General features: G+C 36.4%; 1 protein-coding gene across 1 annotated transcript in view; it reads left to right on the forward strand.

Moving 5' to 3' along the window:
- The window catches only part of LOC306869969 (CCN family member 1-like), a 1,026,947-nt gene that overhangs the window by 499,380 nt on the left and 512,519 nt on the right, over positions 1 to 15,048 (forward strand). The window lies entirely within an intron of this gene.

Raw genomic sequence — 15,048 nt, forward strand, 5'->3', positions numbered from 1 at the left:
TTCAGAATATAATCAGTTTATCAAGAGAGAAAACAGCTTAGGGTCTATTGAACAGAAGGTGTCCATAATATATGATAATACTGGACTAATTGGCACTTGCATAGTACTACATATATGATGTAGCATATATAAACTTACATTTTAATCAAATACATCTTTATATTGGTCACCCTAAAATTTTCATGCAGAGTGAAAATGAAATATAAGCATTGTATACGTCATGCACTGCCTCAAGAGTATAAAAATACATTTTTGTCTCTCCTTGTACCTCCTATTATGGTCTAATGTCTTTTGTCAACAAAATTTGAATATATTTCTCTAAATTAAATTTCCTACTACAAACAGTTCCACTAAGGCATATTTGCTTGAGATTTATGACTTAGATAGTGTCATGGAGAGGGCAATGATTCATTTCAACCCAGTAATGATTTGGGTTATATCAAACAAAGGTGACTCAGATAAATTAACCCATTAACGAGGCTCAGCAGCGAGTCTTGATAATGTGAAATATGCTCTAATAATTTAAGCTCTTTGATAGTTTGACCTAATTCTTCTGGTTTGACTCTGGTGACTTGGATCTCCTAATAATTATCATGTTAAAGTTGTTTTCACAGTAAAATAAACACATTTTTTTCAACCTGTTTTATGGACACTGTAACTGTTCACATAATGCATCTGCCCACCTCAGTAATATAAATAATAAGGTCATTTAAATGTTCCTAAATATGCGGATATCACTCAGGAAGTGAGGTGTTTTATTTAAGAATGTATTTTGCATAAGATTCCTGGTGAATGCATAAACTTACCAACTCAAGATATTTATGCCTCCCAGGAGAGCAGAACTATGACAATGCAAATAAGTCTCCAATCAGTCATAGCATGAAATCAGGCTGACATACTGAAATAAGAAATGTTCGTCATGTCTCTGAACACCCCCTTATCTTCAGGATATTTTTGTGAATATTTTATTAAAGGTCAATCAGGTCATACATTAATAACATCTTTCCTAAATTATTGTAACTTTCAGTTGTTGCAGTAAGTTTCTTGCACTTTCACAAAATAATCAAATTTTACATTTAATTTGTTTTTGAACAACAAAAGTATTTTGTGGATGTCTATAAAAATGCAGAAAAACACATTGAAATAATTTCCCCCAGCCTCTCTATTCTAAATACTAAACAATGACGCTGCTAACTGGACTAATCTCAACCTCAAGAGGAATTTCTCTCTTTTTTATCACTAATTAACTGCCCTGTAGTTCTTACAGGAGACAACATCAAGTAAACCATAAGAAGATTGTGTTGGTTGCTGAAATAGTTTCTGTGATCATTATGAGCACTGCTGCCTCAGTGCAGATATCACAGCTTGGATGTCATCCTTGAATGTCCTTGTTTACTGTCGGCTCTGTGTTTTACTCACATGAGTTCTGAGGTCCTACAGGACCCCCACAGTCTCTAAATGTCCTCATGATGCAATTAGAACACTTCAACTGTTACAATAATTTATTTAGAGTTGGTGGAACTGGTGTACAGTTCTCATCAAGCTGATCAGATAAGAATGGCCTTGACTGTGATTCAGCCTCATCTAATCTCTTTACACATCTGGTGTAAACACTCACTGCTAGCATCGTTATTTGACTTCATTAGTGCCCTTTCATTTACACGTGGAAGGGGGAAACTAACCTTTACAACTGAGCAAATCATTTATTTAGCTTGATTTGGCAATAAATCAAAATTATTATAATTTTTTTTCACATTTCCATGGTTCTAAGAAGTGGAAGTTGGGTAAACTTCGATATGGTGAACGGAATACGGAAACTTCAACAAATATATATTTTTTGCTTCAGTAGCAAAAGAAAAAATGAAACAAATCAGAATAGCGTTTCCATGACTTTTGAAAAGAGAAAATGGTCCAAAGAGAAGAAAAAGATGCCATATTGGCAGTCACTCCCTGCTGTTGATTTAGAAACACTCATTTAAAGAATTTAATAAAGAATAAATATAAAAAACTTCATCACATTCTGTGAAAAAGGGCCATAGATATATTAAATGACCCAGAACAGCCAGTAATATAAAGTGCAGTCAATGATTGGTAAATTTGCAATTCATTGTTAAGTGGATTTATTGCGACATTCTGGTTAAAATTAAACTTGTGGCATTTTTATTATTTAATGCGGTAGATGCAATGGTTTTAAATTGTAAATTTAAGAAGTTTTTCAAAATGTGGCATTGATTCTAGCTTCAAAAATAAATCAAGCATTTATGTGTAGATAAACAATGTCACAAAAGATTAGCGAGACTTAAAGCTTCCACCGTGTAAGAGATCCATTGTTTATAGAGTGAAAACTCATATACTCAGTGTGGCATTGGTGATGTATGGCACGGTGTCCTCCACAAATGAATCACTTCAAAGCAATTCTCTCCTCCTACTCTCCTGGTGTCCTATCAGGATGGCGTGAAATACCATGCCTTAACAGTCCTCAGTGGCCCTCAGTTCAATTAATGTCGGATGATAGCTGTACCAGCCTGGCACAATATGCACCACCCTAGAGAGGACTGGACATATTGACTGTTGTGTGTGCCTAAATAAGACGAAAAACCAGAAAACCTCAAACCATTCCTTGTGTGTGTGTGTGTGTGTGTGCACGCACATCAGAATTTGACCTGTAAACATTCAAGGCCGAAAGACTGTGGATGGTCTGAATCACACAATAATTGTATCAGCCTTCCTCCATTCTGTCGTATCTGTCTGCTAATAGCATTTAAGGGAAGTGGCGCTATTCCTAGAGTCTGAGGAGAGAGGGCTGCTGATCCGGCTCTCATGGAGAGATAGCACATGAAAAGGACAACTGCAGTTTGACCCGATTACTCACATCTCTCTGAAGTGGCAAATGTTCATTTCAAAGACAATATAAACAAAATATAAATCAGTTTCATTTTCAAGGTTCTTTATCTGATTTTTATGGATTCTAAAAGTAATGTATTGATATTCAATTTCATGTTAGTATTATTATATATATAGTATTATAAGGCGTTTTTATGAAAGTCTTTAGATACATTTTAAGCACTGCAGAAATGTCAGTTATAAATATTTATAGGGACCGAATGGAACAAAGAAGAACAAAGAAGGAAAGAGTAATATAGTTGTCTCATAACTGCTACCTACTACAAAAGGTCAAGAGTATTCTCTGTGGTGACATTAAACTTAAAGGCCATAACAGATACAAGTTCATAAAAGACATCTCAGAAGACCTGCAGCAGAAGCTTGTGTCCTTCATGAACAAAACTGTAGTTTGTTATGTATAAAATAACATGAATATAAAATTAAAACATGTCCAATTTAGTTTGGTTTTCAAATACAACTAAATTCCATCATAAAGCACATTTTTGATTATAGAGAATACTATACCGTATGAAAGCAAGGTTCCAAAGGTTCCAAAAGATTTCATGGTGATGCCACTGAAGAACCATTTTTGGTGGAGAGTCACATTTTTTGTGGAGAACATTTTCAAAATCTAAAGAACCTTTTTTCACTATAAAGAACTTATTGTGCAACGCAAAGGTTCCATGGACGTTAATGGTTCTTCATGGAACCAGATCCCAATGAAGAGCTTTTGTTTTTAAGAGTGTACATTTAATAGTATGCATCCATATACAAAACAGTTCTATATTGCATATGTTGCACTTAATAAATTGAGGTGTTGCAGTTTATTGAACATCAGTCTTTGAGAAAAGCTCGGTAGCATATGTCTAATTCTGTTTGTTTGTTCTTGCAGACATCTTGGCACAAATCCATTTTTGGCTCACCGGTATGATGGAAAATTCTCACCAGTCAAAGTAAAGAAGCCATTTACATTCTGCTCTCATTCCTGTCTGAGGTTTCCAAAACCTGACGGGAGTTTCTCTCAAGCCTCTCATGTAGTGAGAGAGGTGATATCTTTGCTCACCCACGGGAGCTGTGTAGCAGGACTGACTTGACAATATGTACTTTTCAAACTCCTTTGACCCCGTACCTCCAACCCAAGGCTAACATATCAAGTTTTTTCTTGGGTCTCGCTATTTCATGTATTAATGTAACCAGAGCTGGTTAATTGTAAATTCATGCATGTAATTAAAATCATTTTCTCAAGACTTTAAAATAGGGCGCCCTGGTCAGCTGAGAAAGCAATTTCAAAACAGTGTATTTTGTTGGAATTGGTGACTGAATGCTGGAAACATTGAATGCTGAATATACACTGCCTCCACATGCCTCAATACACTTTACTTTTTAAGCAGACTCAATTACCCACCTTTAAAAGGATTCCGGATGACTTTGTTGACAGATTAGGTTTACTGAAATTGATAAATGGTTTTTATGAAATACTAGTTACATTTATGTCAGCGTCAGTGTCTGCAGGTCACCCTCAGAGAAGGTGACTTGCCTTTTTTTCAATGTTGTGTTTAACATGTTGGTGCATTAAGGCAATTTTATGAACGGATTGACATTGAATTTCCTGCTATTTACTCTGGCACATCCTTTAGAAATTTCAGAAATGTTATTGGTTAACAGATTCCAGATACTTGTTAAATGTGATTTTTTTAAACCTCCTCTTAAAACCACAACAGTACTATACACTTACCACTGAACATAACACCAAAAATGTATTCAGTATTCTGGGTACAGCATTATTTTCAATGTGAACAACAAAACCTTAGATGCAATGCTACCGGTGCCAATTTCTCTGATCTTTCCCATTGCAAGGTTATGTATGTAATTGCTACATTTTTCAGGCACGCTATTGTGTGCCGTTTTAGATGCTTTTATATAGACAATGTCAACACAAAACCTTGACCTAATGGACAAAAAGGAAGCCCTTCAGACTCTCTTCTGTCAGGAGGTAAATTGCACTGCAGTATTCTATTACGTGGCTTTAAAACTTTTGGTTAATTCATTGTCCTCAAGGATCCACTATGCTAGCCATTGTCTGAGTAGATTCAGCCCATCCTTCTCAACCAGGAGTTTATACTGGCAGTCTGACCATTATTGTTTCCTGCAAGGTGACCCTGGGGACAAACCTCATGGTCTATTCACAAGGAACTGGACTGAGCTCTTTGAGTTGTTATACTGTGTTGAAGCAATTACACTTTTACTAAAAGCAGCCTTATATTGCCTATTTAATTTTTGCGTTATACAATAGACGAGCATCCCCATTATACTTCATGCATATAATGAACAACACAGAGCATTTAATTGAGTGATCCATTGATATTTTATGGGCTTTGACCTTGAATTAAGCAAGTGAAGGGGACGCTCTCCCCTATGACTGTGTGCGCTGATTAATTGTTCTGATGATATTAATGTAGGGCAGTCTTTATTGATGTTTGTTTGTACAACTGTTTCACCATTCTTTGTCATCCATCTTTCTTGTTACATTCATCGTCTCTCTTAAGCGGCCGTTTGGGAAGCGTTAAAGCAAAAAGACGGATCAATTACCACAAAGGCATCGTAAAAGAAACCTCTACTTCCCTGAAAGATCTGCAACAGTGGGCCAATATGCTTTTATTATCTCTTTAAATGTACTAATGAATTCCCCAAGGTCAAATGTTAGCCCTGAAGTCCAGTGGGCCTCTCAAAACACAGACAAGGTTGCTTGTCTCCTGCTGTGTGTGTCATAACCCACCAAAAAATCAGGCTAAATGTGAGTTTCTTTGGGAAGCAGACGTTTGTCAGGGATTACCATGAGAGAACCGCCTGAGGATGCTTCCTCTGTATGCATGTCGCAAATGCTTGATTCATGGCATGCAGGGACGGAGCAGATGAGCTCCCTGCCGAAGAATGAAAAGAGGGGAAGATTAATATGGCAATCCTTAGGAAAGACCAGTTTGAAAGGGGTATTTCAAGATCCCCGATATATCTAATTCAGGAAGCTACAGTCACACGATTAATCTTGTTGCTGCCATGAAACAATGTCACACTTTAATTGGCTGAATGGTATGCGCAGAATGAGAACGTCCTCAGGTTGAAAGGTGGAAATGTTCTGCTTGCTGCAAGTAACTTAATGTGTTGTACTCATGAATATGTGAAGTGGATAGAAGCGTTTTAGAGAAGCGACTGCCGTTTAACGGCTGTCTGATATCTGCACACACAAAGAGAGGAAGAGAGAAACTCTCATATAAACATATATACAAATTAATATGATTTTTTAAAATTGAAATATCTTGTGTAAATTTTTATATAAATTGTGATACATACAGTAAATACAGCCATTTTACTACATATACAGTATATATACACTCACCGGCCACTTTATTGGGTACACCTGTTCAATTGTTTGGTAACACAAATTGCTAATCAGCCAATCACATGGCAGCAACTCAATGCATTTAGGCATCTAGATGTGGTGAAGACGACTTGCTGAAGTTCAAACCGAGCATCAGAATGGGGAAGAAAGGGGATTTAAGTGACTTTGAACGTGGAATGGTTGTTGGTGCCAGACGGGTTGGTCTGAATATTTCAAAAACTGTTGATCTACTGGGATTTTCATGCACAACCATCTCTAGGGTTTACAGTGAATGGTCTAAAAAAGAGAAAATATCCAGTGAGCGGCAGTTGTGTGGACGAAAATGCCTTGTTGATGTCAGAGGAGAATGGGCAGACTGGTTAGAGATCATAGAAAGGCAACAGTAACTCAAATAACCACTTGTTACAACCAAGGCATGCAGAATACCATCTCTGAACGCACAACACGTCGAACCCTGAAGCAGATGGGCTACAGCAGCAGAAGACCACACCGGGTGCCGCTCCTGTCAGCTAAGAACAGGAAACGGAGGCTACAATTCGCACAGGCTCACCAAAATTGGACAATAGAAGATTGGAAAAACGTTGCCTGGTCTGATGAGTCTTGATTTCTGCTGCGACATTCAGATGGTAGGGTCAGAATTTGGTGTAAATAACATGAAAGCATGGATCCATCCTGCCTTGTCTCAATGGTTCAGGCTGCTGGTGGTGGTGTAATGGTATGGGAGATATTTTCTTGGCTTTGGGCCCCTTAGTACAAATTAAGCATCGTTTAAACGCCACAGCCTACCTGAGTATTGTTGCTGACCATGTCCATCCCTTTATGACTTCAGTGTACCCATCTTCTGATGGCTACTTCCAGCAGGATAATGCACCATGTCACAAAGCTCAAATCATCTCAGACTGGTTTCTTGAACATGACAATGAGTTCACTTTACTCAAATGGCCTCCACAGTCATCAGATCTCAGTCCAATAGAGCACCTTTGGGATGTGGTGGAACGGGAGATTCGCATCATGGATGTGCAGCCAACAAATCTGCAGCAACTGTGTGACGCTATCATGTCAATATGGACCAAAATCTCTGAAGAATGTTTCGAACACCTTGCTGAATCTATTCCACGAAGAATTAAGGCAGTTCTGAAGGCAAAAGGGGGTCCAGCCCAGTACTAGCAAGGTGTACCTAATAAAGTGGCCGGTGAGTGTATATATATATATATATATATATATATATATATATATATATATATATATATATATATATATATATACAGTGCCTATAGAAAGTCTTCATACCCCTTAATTTTTTTTTCCCATTTTGTAATGAATGAATGAATGATGCATTTATATAGTGCTTTTATTGTGTATTGCTGTACACCCAAAGCGCTTTACAATCATGTGGGGGTCTCTCCTCAACCACCACCAGTGTGCAGCATCCACTTGGCAGACATTTTGTTATGTTGCGTTATGTTAAACTGCTTTAAATTACTTTTTTTTTCTACATAAATCTACACCCCACTCACCATAATGACAATATGGTGCCACCATAATCCATTAAGGATTATTCCATAATCCTTAATGGATGAAGTTTGAAACAATCAGGACTCTTCCTAGATCTAGCCTCCTGGCCAAACTGAGCAATCGAAAGAGAAGGGTCTTGGTTAGAGAGGTGATCAAGATACTGATAGTCACTGATAGTCACGTTGTCACTTAAAAGTCATCATGAATAATCATTTGTACAGTTAACTGCACTCACAGCATTGGATCTGATTGATAATTTTGCTTCCTGTTCTATTACCCAGCGCAATCTGGTCTTGAAAATGTATGAAATTTGGAGTATGCTTGTCCCCTGTGAAAAGCTAATGGTATTTACAGAGGAGCTCCTTTCTAAAACTCCACTTTATACAAAAATATGTGACATGCCCTTATCTCGAGCCTGCATTTGACCTTTAGTGTAGCACGCGTTTTTAAAAAATTCAAAATGTCACAGTAAAACAGCTTACATTGCAGTTACCATGAATATACATCAGTCACGTTATGAGTATTTTTTTGTGATATGTAGCCCTGCCGCTTTTCAGCACTGCACTCATTGTCTTCTGTCTTCCTTTTTGTATTTCTACAGCATGAAGGTCAGGTCGTACGAATGAATGAACGAACTGCTCTTTTTAAAATCTTCCTGGTTTTTTGACATTTATGACATCCGCTTTGAATTACAATTATCATGTGTATTGTAATTTATCCATTACAATGCACATCACTTTCGTTAACTCTACAATAAGTAAATCCATTTCACCATCGAATTACTCAACAGCAATGCTAGAGTTACAGAAAAAAGGATGTTCAAAGACAAAATTCTAAAGACGGCTATGCACTTGTTTCTTAGCTGCATAAGTTTTGTAGATTTCAGAATTGATATTGTCACATTTCAAATGATGCTACTAGCTGCATGAAATTTGACACTTCTTTGTCATTCCAAATTGTTGGTGATTTTATCATGAACTGTATCTCTTTCCGCAGATGTTATAATATAACGTGGTTCCAAGGCCTACATAATGAAGTCCTGTAAAACTCCTGTAGAAGAGGTTTGGTGCTGGTCAGTGGCATATTTGTTTATGTATTCCTCTCTTATCCTGTTCTCAACTGCAGTGCTCTTAGTTTTATATTTTCTATCATGTGTGATTTACATATTTATCTGGTGTCAGCGGTCACCGTAGGCAGCCTCCGAAACAGCTCATTTAGATCTGACCTGTAATGGCTCTCACAATTCCCATGGACTTTCTTTGGGAACAAAAATACATTAGTATTAATTATTTAATAATAAATAGTCTTAACTTTACAAAATGCTCTGCACAGTGTTTTGTCACTAAATGTACATTTTAGTGCACCTTTATAACTTCTCTAAATGGAAGTTTGAAGAGTGAAATTGGATGGGAGGGGGAGGAGTGACTTGTTGGCATGCTCTCAACAAAACGGAGCATGAGTTTCCCATTTCTGATATCAAGCAGTTATGATCAGGGCCCGGATTTAAAGGTTGCAGACATTACATTAAGTGTTAAAGGGATAGTTCACCCAAAAGTGAAAATTCTGTCATTAATTACGTCATTCAAAACCCTTAAGACCTTTGTTCATCTTCAGAACACAAATTAAGATTTTTTTAATGAAATCCAAGGGCTTTCTGATCCTGCGTAGACAGCAACGCAACAAACATGTTCAAGGCCCAGAAAGGTAGTAAGGACACTGTTAAAATTGTCCATGTGAAATCAGTGGTTCAACCTTAATTTTATGATGCTACGAGAATATTTTTTTTGTGCGCAAAGAAAATAAAGGCACATACGGCTCCTGCGTCAGCAGTACCACATGCATGCGTGGTACTCTATTGAACTAATACAGTATTTGCCGGAGAATTATTTAATATATGAACAGAGTTGGACATGATTATTTTTAAATAGTTTTTATGCTTATTTGTACAAATAGAATCATAGAAAATGTGTATTAGTCCTCTTTGAAAGCTTTGTAGAAGGGTATGATGGAATACGTAGGTCGATCAGTAAGACCCTCTCATGAGCTTTGAAACATTACGTTGTTTACCGAAGGAGTAGGCTGTCTGTTCGGAGGTGTAATGAATTTCTTTTCTTTGGACTGCGGCTTTGCTATAAAGCTCAAGGACATGATGTCCACTCCTATCCCCTACAATTTGACACAACTGACAATGAAAGAAGGCAGCTCTCTGCTTCCCGAATAATAACAAAGCTTCAAATAAAAACAATTCCAATTTTTAGATGTTGCATACATAATTTGGGCTGACAGATCAAATAGCGGAGGTCATGGCACAATTCTGTGCCTTCAGTACAGTTTTATGGTGATTTAATTAAAGATACTTGCTTTTAATGAAAGCGCCATCATGAGAATGTGAGGACACGCTGCCTGTTTGGCATGCAGAGGAGGGGCTCTAAGAGGAGAGTCTGACAGAGTGTCAGAGAGCTGCCTCTAGCTCTCAGACAACAGCTGCTCTGAATGAGAAGGCGTCCTGGGGGTACTGAGACACAGACAGTGGCTCTCTCCGCTGGTGGGGGCGGCCGAAGCGTGAGGAGCATCAGAAGTTGGCCGAGAGCCAGAGCCTGGATTTGCACTGAAATTATTCCATTTGTTTTCCCTGTAATTCCCTAAACTAATATTAATGTTTGTTCTTTAAGGTGGGCTATACTTGTCTTGAACGTTGTTTGTGCAGAACTGCATGTGAACTCTGTTAATAGTAGCAGGTTTGTTGGTTAATACTAATACAACCCGAATTCCGGAAATGCAGTTATTTGAATAAAATTAAAACTAAAAGAATTTAAAATCACATGAGCCAATATTTTATTCACAATAGAACATAGAGAACATAACAAATGTTTAAACTGAGAAATTTTACAATTTTATGCACAGAATGAGCTCATTTCAAATTTGATGCCTGCTACAGGTCTCAAAATAGTTGGGACGGGGGCATGTTTACCATGCTGTAGCATCTCCTCTTCTTTTCAAAACCGTTTGAAGACGTCTGGGCATCGAGGTTATGAGTTTCTGGAGTTCTGGTGTTGGAATTTGGTCCCATTCTTGCCTAATATAGGTTTCCAGCTGCTGAAGAGTTTGTGGTCGTCTTTGATGTATTTTTAATTTAATGATGCGCCAAATGTTCTCTTTAGGTAAAAGATTTGGACTGCAGGCAGGCCAATTCAGTACCTGGACTCTTCTACTATAAAGCCATGCTGTTGTAATAGCTGCAGTATGTGGTTTTGCATTGTCCTGCTGAAATACACTTCATCTGGAGAAGACCATATGTTGCTCTAAAACCTTTATATACCTTTCAGCATTCATAGTGCCTTCCAAAACATGCAAGCTGCCCATACTGTATGCACTTATGCACCCCCATACCATCAGAGATGCTGGCTTTTGAACTGAATGCTGATAACATGCTGGAAGGTCTCCCTCCTCTTTAGCCCAGAGGACACGGCGTCCGTGATTTTCAACAAGAATGTCAAACTTGGACTTGTCTGACCATAGAACACTTTTCCACTTTGAAACAGTCAATTTTAAATGAGCCTTGGCCCACAGGACACGACGGAGCTTCTGGACCATGTTCACATATGGCTTCCTTTTTGCATAATAGAGCTTTAGTTGGCATCTGCAGAAGGCATGTCGGATTGTGTTTACCGACAGTGGTTTCTGGAAGTATTCCTGGGCCCATTTAGTTGTCAATGACAGAATCATGCCGATGAGTGATGCAGTGTCATCTGAGGGCCCAGAGACCTTGTCCCTTACACAGAGATTTCTCCAGTATCTCTGAATGTTTTGGTGATGTTATGCTCTGTAGATGATGAGATTTGCAAAGCCCTTGCAATTTGACATTAAGGAACATTGTTTTTAAAGTTCCACAATCTTTTTACACACTCTTTCACAGATTGGAGAGCCTCTGCCCATCTTAACTTCTGAGAGATTCTGCCTCTCTGAGACATCCCTTTTATAGCTAATCATGTTACAGACCTTATGCCAATTAACTTAATTAGTTGCTAGATGTTCTCCCAGCTGAATCTTTTCAAAATGTCTTGCTTTTTCAGCCCTTTTTGCCCCCGTGCCAACTTTTTTTGAGACCTGTAGCAGGCATCAAAATTGAAATGAGATCATTTAGTGGATAAAGGTGTATAATTTCTCAGTTTAAACATTTATGTTCTCTATGTTCTATTGTGAATAAAATATTGGCTCATGTGATTTGAAAGTCTTTTAGTTTTCATTTTATTCAAATTAAAAAAAATTCCCAACATTTCCGGAATTCGGGTTGTAATATGTAAATGTAACAGTATTTTATTGTAAAATTTAACCAATTAACAGGTTTTATTGTAGCATTTTTATAGTATTTTACCTTTCAAATAATTTTTTACAGTGTTCAGTTTCTTTTGGAGTCTTCTGGTGTTCAAATCTACCAAAGGTTTACTGTAAATAAAGAATTAATGATTAACATTTTGCATCAGAACATGTTTCTCTTCATTCTCATGCATCACCAGTTATATTTAAATAAGTCACCTTAAATATTTAGTTTCAACTAGCACTACATTTTAATTCATAATGTTTCCTTATTGCATTTAACACAAATTTTACTCTGTAGTTAATCTATTAAGATATGCATTTTAAAGGTGTCACTAAAGCAAGAATATCTTGGGAATATCACAATGAAATTCAAAGAAAATTCTACCAGTACTAGTCAACAAATAAAAATTTAAATTCTAGTCTTGCCAGGTCATGCAGGTGTTATGTGAACCAATATTGTTCTTCTGTAAAAATATTCAACAGACAATGTCTCTGCAGGAAATGTGGATCTGGTGGCAGCCTCAGCTGCATTCAATATATCCTAGAGATATTATGATAGATTCCAAAAGACTTCATGTACCTTGTATTTTTGAAGACTTCAAGACTTCAAAAATCTACTTGAGGCCTATAATTAGTATTATGTAAAATTTTAACATGAAATTATTGCGGATTTTCCTCGGATTCTTTTGCTGTTCAAGACCATGTTGGGCTTCTGGAGTACATCAGAGCTTCAGTGCATTGGAAGAAGTAAGAAAAGATACAACCTTGCTCTGTTTTTGGCTGTTGTGTGTGCTGTCTCAAGTGGACGTAAATGTGCAGCTCAGCTAGACCAGGTCAAGGCTTGTTTTAAGTGTTTTTACCGACTGTTCTCCACACTTTGGATCTAAACTGGGTCAGACTGTCAGCTTTATTTTAAGCTCTCATAATGTGTAAGCTCAAGGCTTAGTTGGATTCAAATGTGCTTGGACCACAAAACCAGTCATAAGGGTCCATTTTTTTTTTTTTTTTTTTTAAATGATTGCTGAAAGCTGAATAAATAAGCGGGTATATTTGTAGCAATAGCCAACAATACATGGTCAAAATAATACATTTTTCTTTTATGCCCAAAATCATTGGGATATTAAGTAAAGATCATGCTCCATGAAGATATTTTGTAAATTTCCCACTGTAAATTTTTTTATTAGTATAATATGCATTGCTAAGGACTTCATTTGCACAACTTTAAAGGCGATTTTCTCTATATTTAGATTTTTTTGCACCCTCAGATTCCAGATTTTCAAATAGTTGTATCTCGGCCAAATACTATCCTATCATAACAAACCATACTCCAATGGAAAGCTTATTTATTCAGCTTTCAGCTTTCATCAATCATTTAAAAAATATATATAAAAAATGGACCCTTACGACTGGATTTGTGGTCCAGGGTCACAAATAAGATAGCTAACTTGCACAATGATTGTTTTTTTTTTTTTTTACTTTTATTTGCTGTTTATTTGATAGTTTATCAGACACTGTTGGTAGATATTACATTTTTAACTTCTATTTTACCCATTTTGACAGCAATTAAAAGAATAATGCAATTTCTTGTGAAAAGAATGATTCTTGAACGAATCATTCCTTTTTAGATGTAGGCTAATGCTTGGAGGCTTGTGTGACATTGAAAAAAAAAAAAATATATATATATATATATATATATATATAAAATAGATTTATATGTATTTCAGTATTCTGTAACGAAATGCCTTTACAAGTAGTTGATCTTAGAATACTATAATGTAGTATTATTACTGCAATATTGTTTGTCTCTACCAAAAGGTAACAGAAAATGCACTCAAATAACATGATTAATCTGTTTCTGTTTTATAGGTTTAACAAAACATAATCTTTAAGTACTCCTTGGATCAGTAAGTAGCCATGAATGTTTGGCAGTTCCTGCTCCACAACCCCACAAAGCTAAAAATGCATGTGAGCACAAGTCATGCAAACGTTTTATTGTCAGTTTTATTGGTATTTAATATACATTATGTGCTTTCAAAGTGACAAAAAAAAAAGAAAAAAAAAAAAAAGTCTAGCTATCTACTGGGCTATATATTGATGGGTTGATATCATGATCATTACTGCCATCGTGTGGTGGATTGATACTTAACGAAATGAAATTGAATTAAATTTAGTACTTTTGTACTCCTTTCCAGCCACAGTAGGCTTCGATATCAATTATATACATTCTAAACCGAGTCTTGTTGACACAGTAAAAGACGTATTTAGCATAAAGTTACATAAAGTCTACTTTACATAAAAGTAGTCTAGCTCATACCTTAGCTTAATAATTTGCACTGGAAAAATATTTTCTTATATCTTATATATTTCTATATATCTAAACATTCTTAAATCATGACAGATTTACTAGAGAAAAAAAGGCAACGGGTTAAAAAAAAAAAAAACAATAATCTTGTTTTTCCTTTCTTACCCCAGGCAGATTTTTTTTTCTTGTTTTAAGCATAAACTTACTAAAATTTTGATATATATTTTTTACAAAACAAGACAAGTCGTTTTTATCAAGTCATGCTGATTTAAGAATATAGATTAAGAATATTATTTTTAATGCTCCTCCTTTTTAAAGCTCCTGTCAAGTTAATCTAGTTTATGAGTTAGATTTGTGCTTATTGTTACTGCCTGAAGCTGAATACAAATAAATGCCATTTGTTTTCCAGGAAAGGGTTGAGAATGCTGATAATTATAAACTACTCTGGGAAATAATAATTAGCATATTTGACGTGACAAAATAAATGTATATCGCCTTCCTTTGCTCTTATTCTGTCAATTTATCGATGGCTGCTTTTCTGTGGCCTTCTCAGAAGTGTTTCATTTCTGTTTTCCAGAAAGAGCTGTATGCTGTCATGTATTATGAATGAATGCAGCTGAGATGGCTCCGT

Source organism: Barbus barbus (genome assembly GCF_936440315.1).
Source record: "Barbus barbus genome assembly, chromosome: 5".
Classification (NCBI taxonomy): Eukaryota; Metazoa; Chordata; class Actinopteri; order Cypriniformes; family Cyprinidae; genus Barbus; species Barbus barbus.